At 37.2% G+C, this 19078-nt stretch overlaps 1 long non-coding RNA gene across 1 annotated transcript; it reads right to left on the bottom strand.

The window, feature by feature from the left end:
* Nucleotides 1–1153: 1153 nt before the first annotated feature.
* Nucleotides 1154–18433, bottom strand: LOC123868064. Its single transcript, XR_006796574.1, has 3 exons — nt 18340–18433; nt 14307–14311; nt 1154–1165 (listed from the first exon to the last, which is right to left on the bottom strand). It is a non-coding gene; the product is annotated as an uncharacterized LOC123868064 (long non-coding RNA).
* Nucleotides 18434–19078: the final 645 nt, after the last annotated feature.

Below are 19078 nucleotides of genomic sequence, written 5' to 3'. Positions count from 1 at the left end.
GTCACTTAATATAGTTAATAATAATTTTGCATTACTACGAATAAAGTGGATGGTTATCTAATTAGGATCATGTTATAAGTTGTTTTTATTATCTTGCAACAACATCTAGGTACGATAATTCTTACGAAATATGTAGTTGCTTTAGCTTGACGCATAGTTGCATCAGCCAGCAAGAAATTACGCACATGAGTTATTATTTATTAGTCTATCTTTAACATAAGATATAGAAATACGTTACCGGGCTTAGAAAATTAATATTGTTTACTTAAAACGTAAAGTTTGCGTGAACTTAGGTCAAAGTGCAAGCACTAAGTAGGCAAAGACGAATAGATGACTTAAGGTGCGGTATGCAAGAAAGGTTTTAGTATCATAACGATTTGTTTACCAGAGTACAAGCTAGTACCTATGTGCGTTTTCTTGATATGTCACTAAAGTATGGCATTAAAGTAACTCAAAATAGTTGCGAAGGCAGGTAATTAAGGCTGTTTTGCACCAGAGCAACAGAGCGACATGGCACGCCACAAGGCCGCGAGCTACAATAGTTTAAAATGTAGCAAGAATTGTCGGCGGACGGATAGATCAACGGCAAACTAACAAACTACTCCGCCTGGACAAAGGTAAACTTAGGAAGGTGGTGGGACTCATAACAGAGCATAGCCCACTAAACAAACACCTTTTCGCTATAGGTGTTACCGACAATCTCTGTGCAGGGCCTGCATGGAGGTCGATGAAACACCGACGCACGTCTTCCTGGAGTGCACGGGCGTGGCAGAACAACGAGAACGCCATCTGGGATCCCCAACTTCACTTCATGAAGCACTCGGCAACCTGGGCAGTCTACTCGACTTCTGGAGCGAGCTTGGATGGCTGGAGTGAAGACTTCGGCGGGAAGGGGCAACGCACGCACAAAAGATGGAAACGTTTAAGTGCGGAAACCAGCTCAGAGAGAAGAAAGAAAGAAAGAAGATGCCCACTACCTCGTTCGCGTAGATCTAAGTTATTGAAAAATCACGTGGGAACTCTTTGATTTTTCGGGATAAAAGAAGCCTATGCCCGTCCCCATGATGTAAACTAACTCCGTACCTATCAAAATCGGTTAAACTGTTGGGCCGTGAAAAGCTAGCAGACAGACAGACAGACAGACACACTTTCGCATTTATAATATCTTAATTTTTTTTAATTTATAGTATGGAGGATCTTGTACCAAAAATGTTGACCACACCCGAGTTCGTGAGCGCGGACTTAATTTTCACGATTCACGGTGAACACGCAATACGGTAGCCGAACCGTTTCTATCACTATTAACAGCTTAGAACATTGCTTTATTATTATGAATTTACGGACCTTAGATCGGAATAAATGTTTATTCTATTAAGGGATGTCTTGCGGGCTTAGAAATTTTGCTTTTTTTAAATTTATTTATAGACTAGCGCCTGGTGGCATGTGATGACGCCTAAGATGGAGCGCGCTTGCCTAGAAAATACCTATTCTCTATTGATTTGAAGGTACCCATAATTATATTGTAAGTTCTAAGATCTTCATTATCATCTTCATCAATTCATCGCCAACCCACTACTGAACACAAGTCTCCTCTCGGAATGAGAAAAGGTTTGGCCAAGAGCGATTTTGGTAGACTTCACACACTCTTGAGAACATTTAGAGCATACAGATTTCACGATTTTTCCTTCACTATTAAAGCAAGTGATATTTAATTGCTTAAAACGTACATAACCCGAAAATAATTAAGAGGTGTGTGCCAGGAATTGAACCCCCAACCCCTGAATAGGAGGTAGATATCTTAACCACTAGACCAGATACCAAGATCTCTGGTGTGGTCTGGTGGAAGGCTTCGGCCGTGGCTAGTTACCACCTTACCGGCAAAGCCGTGCCGCCAAACGATTTAGCGTTCCGGTACGATGCCGTGTAAGGAACAAAGAGGTATGGGTCTAATGAAAGCTGGATTAATCCTTCCAGGTTAGCCTATTTCCATCTTAGATTGCATCATCACTTACCACCAGGTGAAATTGCAGTCAAGGGTTAACTTGTACCTGTCGAATAAAATAAAACCGGCCAAGTGCGAGTCAGACTCGCGCACTGAGGGTTCCGTACTCAAAAACTAAATATTAAAATAGATAATAATAATAATAATAACGAAGCTTTATTTAATTCCATACAAAAAATAATAATAAATTAAATACAAGTTTTTTTTTTTTTTTTTTGATACCATAATAATAAACTTAAGAATAGTATTGATTAGTTAGTAATTATATTACAAATTAAAATTATGGTTAGTTTGTTAGTACAAATTATTTACATTTCCTACAGAATAAACACTATACAAAGAAACCTAGAAAAGTTTAGATCAGCTAAGAAAGCAAATAAAGAGTTAAATAGACAAAAGAATTGGATTATATCACTTCAGCGCGGCTCTACCAAATGCAAATCCCGAACGGAAATAATAAATGTAGCTACTGACTTTTATACAAAACTATATAGCAAAACAAACTCCTTAAATCAAATAAATGTTTCTAACCAATGCAGTGGTACCTTCCCCATTCAAGAGTTCACGGAGCCCGAAATCCTGAAACAAATTATGAAGCTTAAATCGGAAAAAAGCCCGGGGCCAGACGGAATCACAAACGAATGCATCAAATTTGCAAGGACTCTATTACTGACACCTATCACACTTCTATGGAACAAGATATTGCATGAAGAGGCTGTGCCACAGATATGGACAGAATCTGAAATCTTAAAATAGATACTTAAATCAAAAACATTATGGTTGCAAATAAATAAAAATCAGTTTTAGAATGTACAGGTAAATCCTTTAACTATACCTACCAAGATAACTATACCAAGTGGAGCACACTTGGTATAGTTATCTTACTTTGAAAATTGAAAAACATTTTAATTTTTTTAAGATAACTTTACCAAGTGGAGTACACTATTGGTATAGTTATCTTACTTTGAAAATTGAAAGATATTTTAATTTTTTTTTGTGAAATAGCCACAAATTCACGATTTTCCTTTTGAGGTAAGGAACCCTAAAAATATTAAAAAAAACCACGCGGCAAGTCTGCTCGCTTTGTATATACCCAGCTAGTGACCTCATAATAAGCCTCTCAAAGTCGCCTGCCAGGAATTCGAATCCGTGATCTCTTTGTCAGCTTCCACTGAACCACTTGACACAGAAAGTCGTATTATGCAAATTGGAATTCACCAACCGACTTGGGCATCTCGTCAACGGAAGACGTACTTATCTGCTGTCATTTTTTAGAGTTCCGTATCTCAAAAGGAAAAATTAAAAATTTATAACACCCCCGACGATCCAAAGTATTTGAGATTTCCAAAACATCATTTTCAAATAAATAATTATGTATTTAGGTAACGTCCATCTTGACAGCTTGACATTTGTCTATTGACATAATATTATGAACCTAACGGTTATCTAACCTTCTTTTCTACAAGAAAACTAGAAAAGAGCTGATAACTCTTAAACGGCTGAACCAATTTTTTTAGATTATAGCTAAGAACACTCTCGATCAAGCCACCTTTCAAACAAAAAAAACTAAATTAAAATCGGTTCATTCGTTTAGGCGCTACGATGCCACAGATAGATACACAGATACACAGATACACAGATACACAGACACACAGATACACAGACACACAGATACACAGATACACACGTCAAACTTATAACACCCCTCTTTTTGGGTCGGGGGTTAAAAAGGTACCGTTATACCGTTACTTCGTTGTCCGTTTATCCGTCTACCTGTTAAAATGCTTTTTATTTAGAAACGCCTAGAAGCAGATATCAAGTTGAAATAATTAATATCAAAAAACCAGCCAAGTGCGAGTCGGACTCGCGCACTGAGGGTTCCGTACTAGAGATTTAGTACAGAAGAATTAAAACGGAACGGAAAAGAATCACTGTTGTTAAAGAACTGCAAAACTAACCTTGTTTGTAGAGATTTATTATAATAATGTGTCCATCCCTTTCATATTACATTAGTAGGAAAAGGATGCGGATAATCTAAAGTTTAGTTGCCAAAAGAATCAGTTCCAATATCACTTGCTTTAACGGCGAAGCTAAGCCTCGTGATGAAACCTGTATACCTGAGAGTTCTCTGTAATATTTTCAAAGGTGTGTGCACTTGGGCAGCGTAGTGGATTGTGGCTTAAACCAGGCGTGGGTTGATGATCCTTCCAAGATACGGAACACTCGGAACACGAGTCAAACTCGCACTTGGCCGGTTTTTTTCTTTGCAAATCAAGCGAAATTGATGACCTACAGTCATCAGATAGCACTAACAAGCAGTAGCTGATTTGCACGTGAGATACGCATGATCACTCCCCAAGGATGTACCTTGATGATGCCATGAGATGTACGAAATACTGCGATACAATTTTCGTACATCATTAACTGTGATAGAGTTCATTTTCCCGTGCTCCATTTTATCAATTTGGTCTAGTTTTATGTATTTGTACTTTGACATTGTGAACTTAGAGATTTCTGCATGCATTTGGGTGCGTACCGCGGTCAGTGGACCGTTGGGTCGGGTTTGTGGTGCCTAATTTTATGTGGCTATATAAATGTCCGTGGGCGGCGATCCAATTATGTTTTAAAACGTCCTTTTTATCTGTCGTTTATTGTTTAGTTTAACGGTGAAGGAAAACATCGTGCGGAAAGCATGCCTGAGAATTCTGACCAATAATGTGTGTAAAGTCTGTGTGTGAAGATAACGTAGGTATATATGTATGTTCGTATCCAGATTCTGTGTGTTCCACCGTAGCGCCTAAACTACTGGACTTGATGAATTTTGCTATTGTATCGAGAGGGTTGTCAAAAGAAGGAGTTCATAAAATATTAACACTGTATGGTAATGTAAAATAATATGTACTACAACATTAAAATATACCAAGCGAGAGAAAAACGATTTTCCTATAATATTATTTCTGCGTTTAAGACGATCGCAGTTGGGTTTTTGTTTTCAACTTTATCTTGTACAAGTGTAAATTAAAAATTTAAAACACCCCCTACAAGTGAAGGTTACAGTAACTAGAAAAGAGCACTAGAATGCTGATAACGGCTCAAACGGCTGAACCGATTTTCTTAGATTATAGCTAAGAACATCCTCGATCAAGCCACCTTTCAAACAAAAAAAAAAAACAAAAAAATAATCGGTTCATTAATTTAGGAGCTACGATGCCACAGACAGATACACACGTCAAACTTACAACACCCCTCTTTTTGGGTCGGGGGTTAAAAATAATCGCGAAGCTATCTGATGTAAAACGCAATTGCTTATAAATTACACCATTATAACTGTAATACCAAAACCTCGGCAAAAACCCGTCGAGAGCTGGTCGCGACGTCGACACAGAGGGTGCAATTAATTAAACAATTAATCAGCGAATTGCTGGATGATTTGCTTTTTACGAAGCGGCGTTTAAAACAATTTGTCCGAATCGGGGGCGTAACTGGTCCAGTTGATATAATTGGTTTTGTTTTCTCAGATTTTTTGAAACTCTTGGAACTGACTTTTTTTATTCGACGATAAGTGCGATTTGCTGCGGATTCAACTGTAAGCGACGATGTAATATTCTAAGATCACCCAAACAACACACCGTTGCAATGCCGCCTGCCTATTGGTCTTCTATCACACTTCACACTTCACATCACACTTCACATCACACTATAATATTATAAAGGCGAAAGTTTCTGTATATGTGTGTGTGTGTGTGTGTGTGTGTATGTTTGTTACTCCTTCACGCGAAAACTACTAGACAGATGTGGCTAAAATTTGGAATGGAGATAGATAATATCCTGGATTAGCACAACGGCTACTTTTTATCCCGGAAAATCAAAGAGTTCCCACGGGATTTCGAAAAACCTAAATCCACGCGGGCGAAGTCGCGGGCATCGGCTAGTCAGATATAATTTGGATAGTATGCTCAGGAACTGAAAAAAAAAAAACAACGACAACACCAACAAACAACAAACAAGAACAAGATTTTGTTTCTCCTTCATCTTCTCCGTTCTACCGCAGAACAGCAAGAAATTGTGAGCGCTGGCTTCATAGTGTAGTCTACATTCAATCTACTTGCCCGAAACATTTTTGCTCAACGTTTCTAATACGAACCGATAACCCTTAGAACCCTAGAGGCTTAAAACCCTTCCGGCATCAGTGTTTCTTGCTACGTAGGTATATGGAGGTGCCTACATGGCAAGAGTGAATATAGGTTAAAATAAAGGTAGGTAACGTAACCTCCTATCAGAAAAAACTTCCTCGGTTAATTTTATTTCACCTTTATGATGTACTAGCTGATACCCGCGACTTCGTTCGCGTGGATGTAGGTTTTTTAAAATTCCCGTGGGAACTCTTTGATTTTCCGCGATAAAAAGTAGCCAATGATAACAAACATACACACACACACACATACACACACACACATACAAACTTTCTCCTTTATAATATTAGTGTGAAGTGTGATAATTTAATATTCCTTATTTCGATTTAGAAACTCAACTTTGTTTAGTCCCGATAATATTGTTTAATGTAAAACGATAATATTATGTTTCAAATCATTCATCTTGATCAGACAATCTGATAATGTTAGCCTAAGTATTTTATTGCTTACACAGGTTTTGTTTAAAATTACACCATAATGCAATATTGCATTCATTAGCAACTAGGGTGCCCAATTTTCTGACATTTTAAATATCCTCAAGTAACATGTCTTTTTCTTCGAACTGGACCAAATAATTGTGATTAATGGCAATTGATATATAGTATTTCAGCCAATTTTCATTAAGTAAAGCTTTACTTATGATCTTTTATGTGGACACATCTATTATTATTTACAGCCTTTCAATCTATAATTGCACACGAAATTCGTGCAAGCAATTTCGGTTGTGATGCAAGTGAGAATACGGGGTATTTTTGTGTGAAACGTATTAAAAATTTTGGGTATTGAAGATTGTAATCGAGCGGAACTGAAGGTTTCTTGGCTATAAAACTTTATGGGGATCAAAACAGCCGCCCCGCTGACTCGAGCGGGTTTTGTTGGGCAAAAAACTGGAGCAACACCGGCCTCATGAAAATTTATAGTTTCTTAAGAAACAGCTCAGTTGCTCTGTGTCGGCGATTGCGATTTTCGAAATTGTTGTGCACAATTTGTCTCGATCCGATTCGATACATCCGTTGCTTTATCGTTGTTTTTTTCATATGTACTTAACTGTAAAAGAAGTTTTAAGGAAGAAATGAAAATCAGAATATTGAATTTTTAACCCCCGACTCAAAAAGAGGGGTGTTATAAGTTTGACGTGTGCATCTGTGTATCTGTCTGTGGCATCGTAGCTCCTAAACTAATGAACCGATTTTAATTTAGTTTTTTTCGTTTGAAAGGTGGCTTGATCGATAGTGTTTTGAGCTATAATCTAAGAAAATCGGTTCAGCCGTTTGAAAGTTATCAGCTCTTTTCTAGTTACTTGTAACCTTCCTTGTCGGGGGTGTTATAAATTTTTAATTTACACTTGTAAACTTTTTCATTGAAATGCACCTTAATACTAATATGACTTTCATATTACATGGCGTATGAAATTCGTGCTCAGTGATGACTGAGACAGAAAATACAAAACGCACAAGAGTAGAAAAGGTAGCGCTCTTTTAGTCCAAGTTCTAAGTCGTCGCTTTAGATACTTATATAACAGCCTATTTTCTTCTTTGTTACATAAAATAACAAATATCTAAATATAACAAAATGTTACATAGTCAAGTGGATTTTATTCAGACCAGTTTTTGAGTTCAACTCTAAGCTTTCGAACTATGAGTTTCATTTCCATCATTACGGTGATTCCTTGCATTCCCGCACCAAAAAATTAGACCGGCAAACATTCATTATTGATTTTCAGCTTCATTTTTGCCTTGGGTAGGTATACATTTTTAGGGTTCCGTACCTCATAAGGAAAAACGGAACCCTTATAGGATCACTTTATTGTCTGTCTGTCTGTCTGCCCGTCGTGTCTGTCAAGAAACCTATAGGGTACTTCCCGTTGAAATAGAATCATGAAATTTGGTAGGTAGGTAGGTCTTATAGCACAAGTACAGGAATAAATCTGAAAACCGCGAATTTGTGGTTACATCATTTAAAAAAAATTAAATGTGTTTCAATTTTCAAAATAAGATAACTATACCAAGTGGGGTATCATAATATGAAAGAGAAATAACCTGTACATCCTAAAACAGATTTTTATTTATTTTTACGTATAACAGTTTTTGATTTAACTTTGATATGATTCGTGCAAAATGTTGGAAAAAATACCCGAGTACGGAACCCTCGGTGCGCGAGTCTGACTCGCACTTGGCCGGTTTTTAAAATACAAGAGTGTAGGATTTCATTATGTTTGCACGGTAAATCAACAGAATTTAGTCGTCAATATTAAAAACTTTCACCCAAATTAATATCGTAATTTTGTACAGCAATTGCAATTTCGCAACCTCCCGGTGGTCCGAACTGAAGAAGCCTCCCAAATTAATGGCGACGATTATTTTAAATGAATATATTAAAACAAAACGTTTTATGCATTTTTAAGAGCTTAAATTTTCACGTCCTAAAAGCAATGTCGTAAATAAAATGGTGGATAAATAAAATTATGTTATCGCCGCTTATGGCATTTATATCCGTTGTTGAGTCATTAAATCGTAATAATTGCATTAAAACGACGTAATAAAGATGTTAATTTTTTGTGTGTATGTGTCTTTTATTATTTGGAAATAAGCTAAAAATTTTATAATAGTCTTCAGTATTTCAACATTTTTTATATAATTTTTAAAGGCTTTTTCATGTTTTGATGATGCTAAGTTACAAGTTCTCTCTGATCTATTTAAAAGGCCCGAGCACAATATTTGCTAGATCGTTAGTTTTGTACTTTTTGTCAGTTTATGTCGGTTTATAAGGAACATTTAAAAGGATGTAGCTTGTCGACCTTAATCTGATACCTAAGCATTTTAATCTAAGTACTTTTTTTTCTTGTATTTTCCTAATCCTTTTTGGAAAACCTAGTAGTCATCGCTACTATAGTATAATAAATATAAGGTAAATTGCATTACAATCTATTTCAGTCTCTGTATTGATTGATCTTTTTCCTATATTTTATTTATTGATGTAATCAATTTACATTTTAATATTACAAGCAAATTACAAGGCAATAGCATAGTTATTGTCATACCTGTTGATAAAAGCGATAGATTTAAGTAATAGTTTTAATATATATAATATGTAATTGTTTATTGTCCCAAATAAATAAAAATTAAATAAAAAATAAAGCATTTTCAACGAGGGACCAAGACGTGGAAACGAAAATCTGTTAGGTATTTCTTGATGATTTCGTTTTAATCGGAGAGAGCTGCACTGACTGCAATTAAATATTTTTACTGCCATATCAATATAAGAACAACACGGCAAATACGCATTATTGCGGCAATTTAAAAAATCCTGCCCATTGCGAGTTCTTTCTTGTTCAAAAATATATTTACTTTAATTTTAAAGTGAAATAATATATGAGAAAATCGATGCTTTTTAGTATCAGTATCACAGACTGATTTGTGCCAGGATGCTAAATTTTAGTGTCAGTATCACGACTGATTATAAGTATTATTATAATTAGTAGCTTTGTTTTTGATCTAATTACTATTGCCTTATATACTATGAGTTGGTATATATTCTTGATAACTTTTGTCAACCCTATTGTGGTATACTTTAAAATTCATAGGAATTTATGATAAGGTAGGTATGTACCTATACCTAGCATTCAAGTCAATGCATGTAGGTATATGCTTATATAATTTATTGCACTACAAAATACAAATGGCAGATCTATATTAATAGGACTATGTAAAATGTAAACAAATAAATAAAATATACTAAGGAAATCAGCGGTGACAAGGTAGAGAGAAAAACATAGTAAGAAAAACATCTCATAAAAGTTCCATTTCTTTTTCAAAGGTACGGATCCCTAAAAAAAAGCATGTGTATAATTACAGAGCTTAAAAGACCAACAAAAAAGATTGATTGACAAAATCGTCAGAGTAGTATGCGAAATCCCAAAAATGCGTAATTACAAATTAAGATTCGAATCTGAATTTATCAAGTATTTTATCATTGCAAATATCTAGAACGTACGGAAGTCACCTTTCGTTTCGCAACAAAAACGCGAAACAGTGCTTTCATAACGTTGGTTTTAAACACCCAAAGATACACTATTCAATAGAAATGTAGATATTTAGGATTTGAGATTATTAACTTTCAATAAAAAAACATGCACAAACCATCAAGATGAGAGAAGTTGTATATCTGGCGGGGGTTGCTCAGGCAAGAAAGGTACGAACTCCTATAATAACTCACCGTGATGGGACTTTTTTTGACGTGACAACGTCTTATAATTCGACAGAGCCGGCTGCTCGCACGAAAAAACATGACTCATGCGGCGTTACCTCGCTCTGAGGCGTTCCATGTAAGGCTTGAAGTGCAAGCGAGAGCGCGGAACGAGCGACAAAGAAGCACAATCGGCCTTTGTTGTTACGTTCAACTATCGTCAGTAAACCGACTTTACAGGCAACCAATTTTTTTTTAAACACGACTGCTCTGCCATATTCAATTTTTTTCAAAAAATTCTTTTTCAAACCTAAAAGCATGGTACATAATCCTTTAACCATTATGTTTGTTTTGGCAAATATTACAATTAATAATATTCATCCAATACAAATAGTATACAAATAATACTCTGAAACAGAATATTATATTTTCAAGTCAGAATATTCGAAATGCAAAAAAATTAATTAATGCTCACCCATGCCTACAATCTCAATTCTCACCTGGTAACTGCAAGGTGCATAGAGTCAAATATAGAAATATCTGCAGATAATTCAGTCAATTTCATTCAAAGCTCATCTTAGGTTTTATATTTTGTATATCAATGTCCCAAAGCCCCAAAACGGCGGGCGAGCGACATTTTTCCTGAGCATCGCTGTGTAATCGTGCATCGGGAATCGATTCTTTTAATCGAGTAAACTCGACTCGAATGATTTATTGCTGTGACACGTGTTTTTTGTCCGGGCCGCGGAGAGCGGTTGTAGATCGTTTATGCGGGCCGCGTCACCGAATATGGCGCGAACCAACCGCGCTGTTTCACTTTAATTTTTTGAAAAATTGGACGTTATTTTTCTTTTTTTGGATCCGCTTTAGTGATTAAGATGAGCGGTGTGGACTGACATTTTTATTTTCTTTAAAATGTTGTTTGGCGGGTTGATTTTTGTTAAGTTTTGATACGTTTTCTTAATGCTTCATGAACTTCGTAATACCATTGTTCTTTTATAGTGTTTTATTTCTTACATTAAGTATAACTATTTTTTTTATCCCGGAAAAAGAGTTCGTGCGGTATTTTTTAAAAGACGCGGACAAAGTCGCGGGCACTATCTTGTGCCTAATATTATGTATAAACCGAGTACTGACAGTAACTCAAGTAATATCTGTACTAATATTGTAGATGCAAATGGCAAAGTGTGTCTATCTGTCTGTCTTTTCCTTTTCAAGGCCCATCCGCTTAGTTGAATTTGACAAAAGTACAGAAATAACTTACATGATACATCCACAACTACGTGGGCATAGGCTACCTACTTAAAATGTAACGATTTAACAGAAAACCCTAAAAAGTTAATAGTTCCCTCGGGTTTTAAAGAAAACCTTAATCCACGCGGACGAAGTTGCGAGCATCACATCACACTAATATTATAAAGGCGAAAGTTTGTAGGTATGTGCGTGTGTGTGTGTGTATGTTTGTTACTCCTTCACGCAAAAACTACTGGACGGATTGGGCTGAAATTCAGAATGGAGATAGATTATACCCTGGATTAGCACATAGGCTACTTTTTATCCCGGAAAATCAAAGAGTTCCCGGGATTTTTAAAAAAACCTACATCCACGCGAACGAAGTCGCGGGCATCAGCTAGTTATATATATATCGATACTATATATTTCAAGTAAGTAATGTATCAATAATCAATTATAGAACCATTACTATGAGTACAATGGGCCGAAAATATATCTCGTTTAATAAGTACTGTATGATGAATTGCAATAGTTATTGCGTTGACAGCTCAATGCGTATATTAAACGTGTTACTAATTTGCCGTGACTTTGTTTATGGTTGCCTGATTGCCATGGGAATTTAACAGTCTATTGATGATCTATAACAGGTCAAAGGTCCTAAACATTATACACCTTGTAAGTTGTAAGGTTACATCTTGGGTGTGACCTAGTTACGCATAATCACATCACACTAATATTATAAAGGAGAAAGTTTGTATGTGTGTGTGTGTGTGTGTGTTTGTGTGTGTGTATGTTTGTTACTCCTTCACGCAAAAACTAATGGACGGATTGGGCTGAAACTTAGAATGGAGATAGATTATACCCTGGATTAGCACATAGGCTACTATTTATCCCGGAAAATCAAAGAGTTCCCACGGGAATTTTAGAAAACCTACATCCACGCGAACGAAGTCGCGGGCATCAGCTAGTATACCATAATGTAGCTAGGTTCGCATTGTTTTCGTTGGATAAGCATCTTCAACCTAAGTCAGTAACTGGATGGGTGAGTGAGTTGAATTGATTTGAAGTCACAATTTCGACACATGCAAGGAAAAACATCGTATCTCATTTTTCGTCACTTTACAGGAGAGCGCGTCAAGATTTAAAAATTCTTGATATTTCCTGCTAAGCCTTAACGCCATCTATCATTAAAAATATTTGTCAGCAAGGTAAAATCTATACTTTCATATGTTATTATTCTAAGTACTTTATTGTTAGGTATTGAAATAGTATTTAATACGGACGGACATATGCCACTTTTTAACCCGAAAAATCAAAGAGTTCCCACGGGATTCCCAAAAACCCATCCGCTTAACCGATTTGTGAAAGGTACCGAGGTAGCTTGCGTCCCTGTAATTGACATAGGCAACTTTTTATCCCGGAAAATCAAACAGTTCCCAAGGGATCTTTAAAATCTTAAATCCACGCGGACGAAGTCGCGGGCATCCTCTAGTAAAATAATAAATTTATACCGTTATTGACCACACAATGCAAAATACACCTCCACGTTGCAAAAAAGACGCTCTGATGGAACAAGTGAAGACGAGATATCGTTCCCACTTATATGGTGTCACCCGAAATACTACCGCATACTACTCGTAAATCAAGGTATCGCCGTGGAATATGGAAAAACATCTTTCAAGATTAACTTGGCCATTGCCCTTTTTTTTAAACTTGAAAATATTACAATAAAACTTAAAGCTAGCCTTATCTAATTACTATTAATTAAAATTAAGGTTGCCTAGTAGAGATCGCTCCAAGCAATAAGGCCGCCTTTGCACACAATTGTTTTTTCTGTTTTCTTCTTTCTGTGTTGTCTTCCTTTACATGTGTTTTTGTGTGCAATAAAGTGTTCTATCTATCTACTATACAAATCATGCCCACGTGGAATGGTGTCAAGAATTTGACATTGCTCTTGACTTTTTTTAGGGTTCCGTAGGTACCTCAAAAGGAAAAACGGAACCCTTTAGGATCACTTTGTTGTCTCTCTCTGTCCGTCTGTCGTGTCTGTACAATTGTTGTTTGCAGTGGTAGGTCTTACCACACAAGTAAAGGAAAAAAATGTTGACTGTACTACATGAGCTAAAACCAAAATTAAATCTATTTACAATTTGTAAAAACATTCCTCTCGACAACAAGCAAAAATAACCACCCATGTAATTACAGTAACTTGGCCAGTGCACCCGCGTCATACTCTGGATGCCTCGACGCAGCAAAGTTCACATTGTTTAAGTAAAATTGAGCCATAAATTTTGCTACGCTTAATTTTCGATTGTCCAAATTGTCGGCATTTGCATTGCGGAGCGGTTTGTTGTTGAGGTAATTTTGTGGGCTAAATGCATATTAATTGCAGCCTCTTTGGCCCAGTAGGTAGTGAGCATTGTGGGCTTATACAAGTAAGTGGAAGGTCTTGGGTTCGATTTCTGCCAGGGGCAATTTTGGGATTTTAATTTCTAAATTGTCTGGTCTGCTCTGGTGGGAAGCTTCGGCCGTGGCTATTTACCACCCTACCACCAAAGCCGTGCCACCAAGCGATTCCGGTGCGATGACGTGATGAAAACGATCAGGATACCGATTTAATGACTCTGCCATACCCCCGCTTCCAAGTTAGACTGCATCATCACCTACACCAGGTAAATTCGCCGACACTCAACTTGTACTTAATTAAGTACAAGTAAGTTAATTTTTAACTGACTTCCATAAAGAGGAGGTTCTCAAATAGGCATTTATAGTGCCAGCGATTTTCTTGTAGATTTTTCAAAAATCCAAATCCACGCGAACGAAGTCTCGGTGATCCAAGTTTTGCAACCATAAATCTATTTAAACTCAAAGGTGAACTAGTTAGTTACGAAATTGACAGACGAAAATATACATAAAATTGACAGAGATCTCAGGTAGAGGCATCAGAAAACATCAATTAAAGCAAAACCGTGCCAGAGTCTTCGTGACTTCTGCTAAATACTATCAAATCGTGGGAATACTTGAATAGGGCAGCTACTGACTTGGAAATGAATTGGTGAAATTGTGTTTTAAAGTAGGTACACTGATTCTCTCTAGTCTGCACAACAGAGATCTAAATACATGACATGTATAGGTATGGTAAATGGGTAAGCACATTGTGGTTACCATATTCTTGCAATATTGTTGAAGTAACAGGATATAAAAATTTATATACTGTGGTCACTGCGTGCTTATATTTTTTTGAAGTTTATACGTTAGCACGTATTAGCCCCCGACCCAAAAAGAGGGGTGTTATAAGTTTGACGTGTGTATATCTGTATCTGTGTATCTGTCTGTGGCATCGTACCTCCAAAACTAATGAACCGATTTTAATTTAGTTTTTTTTTTTTTTGTTTAAAAGGTGGCTAGATAGCTGGAAAGAGCTGACAACTTTCAAACGGCTGAACCGATTTTCTTCGATTATAGCTAAGAACACTCTCGATCAAGCCACCTTTCAAACAAAAAAAACTAAATCAAAATCGGTTCATTCATTTAGGAGCTACGATGCCACAGACAGATACACAGATAAGTACACACGTCAAACTTATAACACCCCTTTTTTTGGGTCGGGGGCTAATTAACTATTTGATCAAACCTGCTGGCTAGTCACTACACTATTGAAGACGCCTTAGATATAAAAAGTGGAGGGGAAAACTGAAGTCGGTAAAGCATTCCATATCCTATCGGTTCTAATTGAAAATTATAACACTGAATAATACTCCACTTTTAAATTGGCTTATCTCTGGAAGAAATATTATGGTCAATCCATACTTCCATACTTAATATTATAAATGCGAAAGTGTGTCTGTCTGTCTGTCTGTTTGCCTATCTGTCTGTCTGTCTGCTACCTTTTCACGGCCCAACAGTGTAACCGATTCTGACGTTTGGTACAGAGTTATATCCCGGGGCCGGACCGGACATAGGCTACTTTTTATGCCGGAAAATCAAAAAGTTCCCGCGGGATTCCCAAAGAACCATCCACTTAACCGATTTGTATGAAATTCGGTACCGAAGACGCTTCGTCCCTGTAATCGAAATAGGCAACTTTTTATCCCGGAAAATCAAACACTTCCCACGGGATCTATAAAAATCTAAATCCACGCGGACGAAGTCGCGGGCATCCTCTAGTTCAAAATACTTACCTATCCAAGTTGATTTAAGCACTAGCTTATATTTTATATGAACAGTTAGTCGCTCAGAGATCATATTAATCCCGCTCAATGTGGAGAAAATGGACAATTTAATTGATTTATTCCCAGTGTGCAGCCGTGACGTGTGCTCGATAGCATCACTTCACGATTTATGGTCGGCGACGATATTGAATATTTCAAATATTAACCTTATCTCACGCTCTGGGACCGCGCGGTTGACTGACTATACGACTTAATTAGAATCCACTGAAATATGATACCTAAGGCTTCCTGTACATGGAGTCGGAGCCGCACTGGCGCCTAACTGGTTCTAGGCGCACAAAGTCGCGGCGACTTCGTGCGTTTACACATGACGATTTCCATATAAATTACAGATTTCCACGGTTGCCGTCGACTAAGTCGCCGGGCGACTAGTCGACCGTGCGTAGTTGGTCCTAGTTTAGTATCATCACTAGCCTATGCCCGCGACTTCGCCCGCGTGGATTTAGGTTTTTCGAAATCCCGTGGGACTCTTTGATTTTCCGGGATAAAAAGTAGCCTATGTGCTAATCCAGGATATCTCCATTCTAAATTTCAGCGATAGTAACAAACATACACACACACATACACACATACACACAAACTTTCATCTTTATAATATTAGTGTGAATCAACTCATCGCCAGACGGGTCTGCTCTCAGAATGAGAAGGGTTCGGCCATAGTCTACCACTACCCAACACTACCCATCACTACCCAATACTACCCATCACTACCCATACTATGAATATGAAATTGTGTTTGTTCGTTGGTTTATTGTTCAGCAACGGTTCAACGTGATTTTTCGCATGGGTATATACTAGGCTACTTTATATTCCGGAAAATCAAAGAGCTCCCACGGGATTTTTAAAATCCTAAATCCATGTAGATGAAGTCTCGCGGGTATCATCTATTTTTAACCCCCGACCCAAAAAGAGGGGTGTTATAAGTTTGACTTGTGTATCTGTGTATCTGTCTGTGGCCTCGTGGCGCCTGAATGAATGAACCGATTTTAATTTAGTTTTTATAATAAGTTTATAAGAATCCCAACTCAAACTACAAATCTCAATCTCCATATACAGTAGTTTACTAACAACGCTATGCGCAATTTGTACGAAATAATGCTGGTTCGATTCCCGAGTGAGCCATCTAGCGTGCCTGGAGGCAATTGGAATGGCCACGCAGAATTGATTATATCAACTAATAGAGGGCCTGGGAACTTGAATATATTACGTATCCCCAATAAAACTTGCTTAACTAACCGCGCGTGTGAAATGGACTTGGTTTTCGAAATGTTTCGATGACTTATTTTTATACAAAAATTAAAGCTACTTAGGTAAATATGGAAGATTAACATCCGCAACTTCATCCAAGTAAGCTAAAGTTTTTAAAAACCTGTTGCTACTCTGATTTTTCAGGATAAAAGTAGGTTATGTCACTTTCCAGGTCTTTAACTATATCTATACGAAAAATCACGTCAAACAGTTAGTTGCTCTGTATTCAGCAAGCGCAGAAAATCTCCAAAAAAATTAGGTCCATCATCTCTTATTTAGTAAGATTGCCATTGCTTTTTCATCTCTATCAATAAGAATTAAATTAAACTAATTTATGAAAGACTAGCCGATGCCCGCGACTACGCCCGCGTGGATTTAGGTTTTTCAAATCCCGTGGGAACTCTTTGATTTTCCGGGATAAAAAGTAGCCTATGTGCTAATCCAGGGTATAATCTATCTCCATTCCAAACAGTCAAATCCGTCTAGTAGTTTTTGTGTGCAGGAGTAACAAACACACACACACACACACATACACACATACCTACTCACAAACTTTCGCCTTTATAATATTAGTGTGATTAGTGTGCAATACGCTTTGATACTGCACTTACTCGCCATTACTTTAAACGGTGAAATGAATACTCAAAATGTAATGTTACACTCAAAAAATTATAATATTAAAGAAATTGGCAGGTGTGGCGACCCGAGTAAAACGTCAGAGTTGCAAGGTTGTTAAAAAACAATCACGAAGTTTATGACGGGGCCAGTTCATAAAGACAGCATTATAAAGGGAATGTAAAACTAAGCGTTTATGATGAATATTGTTGTGTTTTAATGCCAATTAAATTTCTTATTTCATTAAGAGGAAGCACTCTCAAATCATTAATTCCTGGGTTAAAGACTTTCGTAGACTTCGTCTGTGGTGGCGTTTGCTGGCGCGCGTGTTGTGACTTTTTGGAGTGTTTTTTTTTAAAACTGACTGGAAAGCGCTCTAAGGGGGTGCCGTGCGTACGTCGGCGAGCGCCGGCACAGACGGGGTCCATACTTGTATAGTTTAGCTAACTTGTTACAAATAACTACAAACTTGACATTGGCTAATCATTGTAAAAGCCAGATGAGAGAGAAAAAAAAAAAGACTTTCGTAAGACACTCATCGATGCATTTTAGTTTATCGAATGCAGTAGGTACATTTTATATGATAATAATCCTATCCTATAATAGGTATCTCGGCATGAACAACCCCGACTATTGTTCGCGACAGGTCGACATGGCAATTTTCTAGTGAGGTGACATCACATACCGGGTAATCGGTATCGTTAATTTTTGGGCACCCAACAAAATGATAGTAGCTAAAATATTACCTTTTTTTAAAAGTAATATCTCAGTTAAGTAAGCCGCACCTTTTTTTCAGAGCTATGTGCGTTTTAAGCGGAATTTACATTACGAAATTAGTGGTACGAAATTAGTTTCACGACATTATTTCGTGATCAATGGCACGTGTAAATTAATGTCATGAAATTAACTTTCTGTCACTAATTTCGCTATGCAATTTCCGCTTTAAGCAATTAAATATCACTTGTTTTAACGGTGAAAGAAAGCATCGTGAGGAAACCTGCATACCTGAGAGTTCTCCATAATGTTCTCAAAGGTGTGTGAAGTCTGCCAATCATAAATATTGTGCCTTAACTAAACACGTCACTCGTTTAAAATACCGCAGAGATGTACTTCGCAAGTACGTCGTAAAGTGTAAACCCATTCCACCTTATTATGACTAAATCTTTGAGATATTTGAGTTAAACCGTTAATTTCTTTGTTTTTTACCGTCCTAAGGCCGCCTTTACACCGCGTATGCGAGAGGAATGCATGTGAAACCCACCAACAGAATTGTTGCTCCATTTTTAACCCCCGACCCAAAAAGAGGGGTGTTCTAAGTTTCACGTGTGTATCTGTGTATCTGTCTGTGGCATCGTAGCTCCTAAACGAAT

The sequence above is a fragment of the Maniola jurtina genome, chromosome 9, assembly GCF_905333055.1.
Source record: "Maniola jurtina chromosome 9, ilManJurt1.1, whole genome shotgun sequence".
NCBI classification, from domain to species: domain Eukaryota; kingdom Metazoa; phylum Arthropoda; class Insecta; order Lepidoptera; family Nymphalidae; genus Maniola; species Maniola jurtina.
This window is presented reverse-complemented; position numbering and strand designations above follow the sequence as displayed.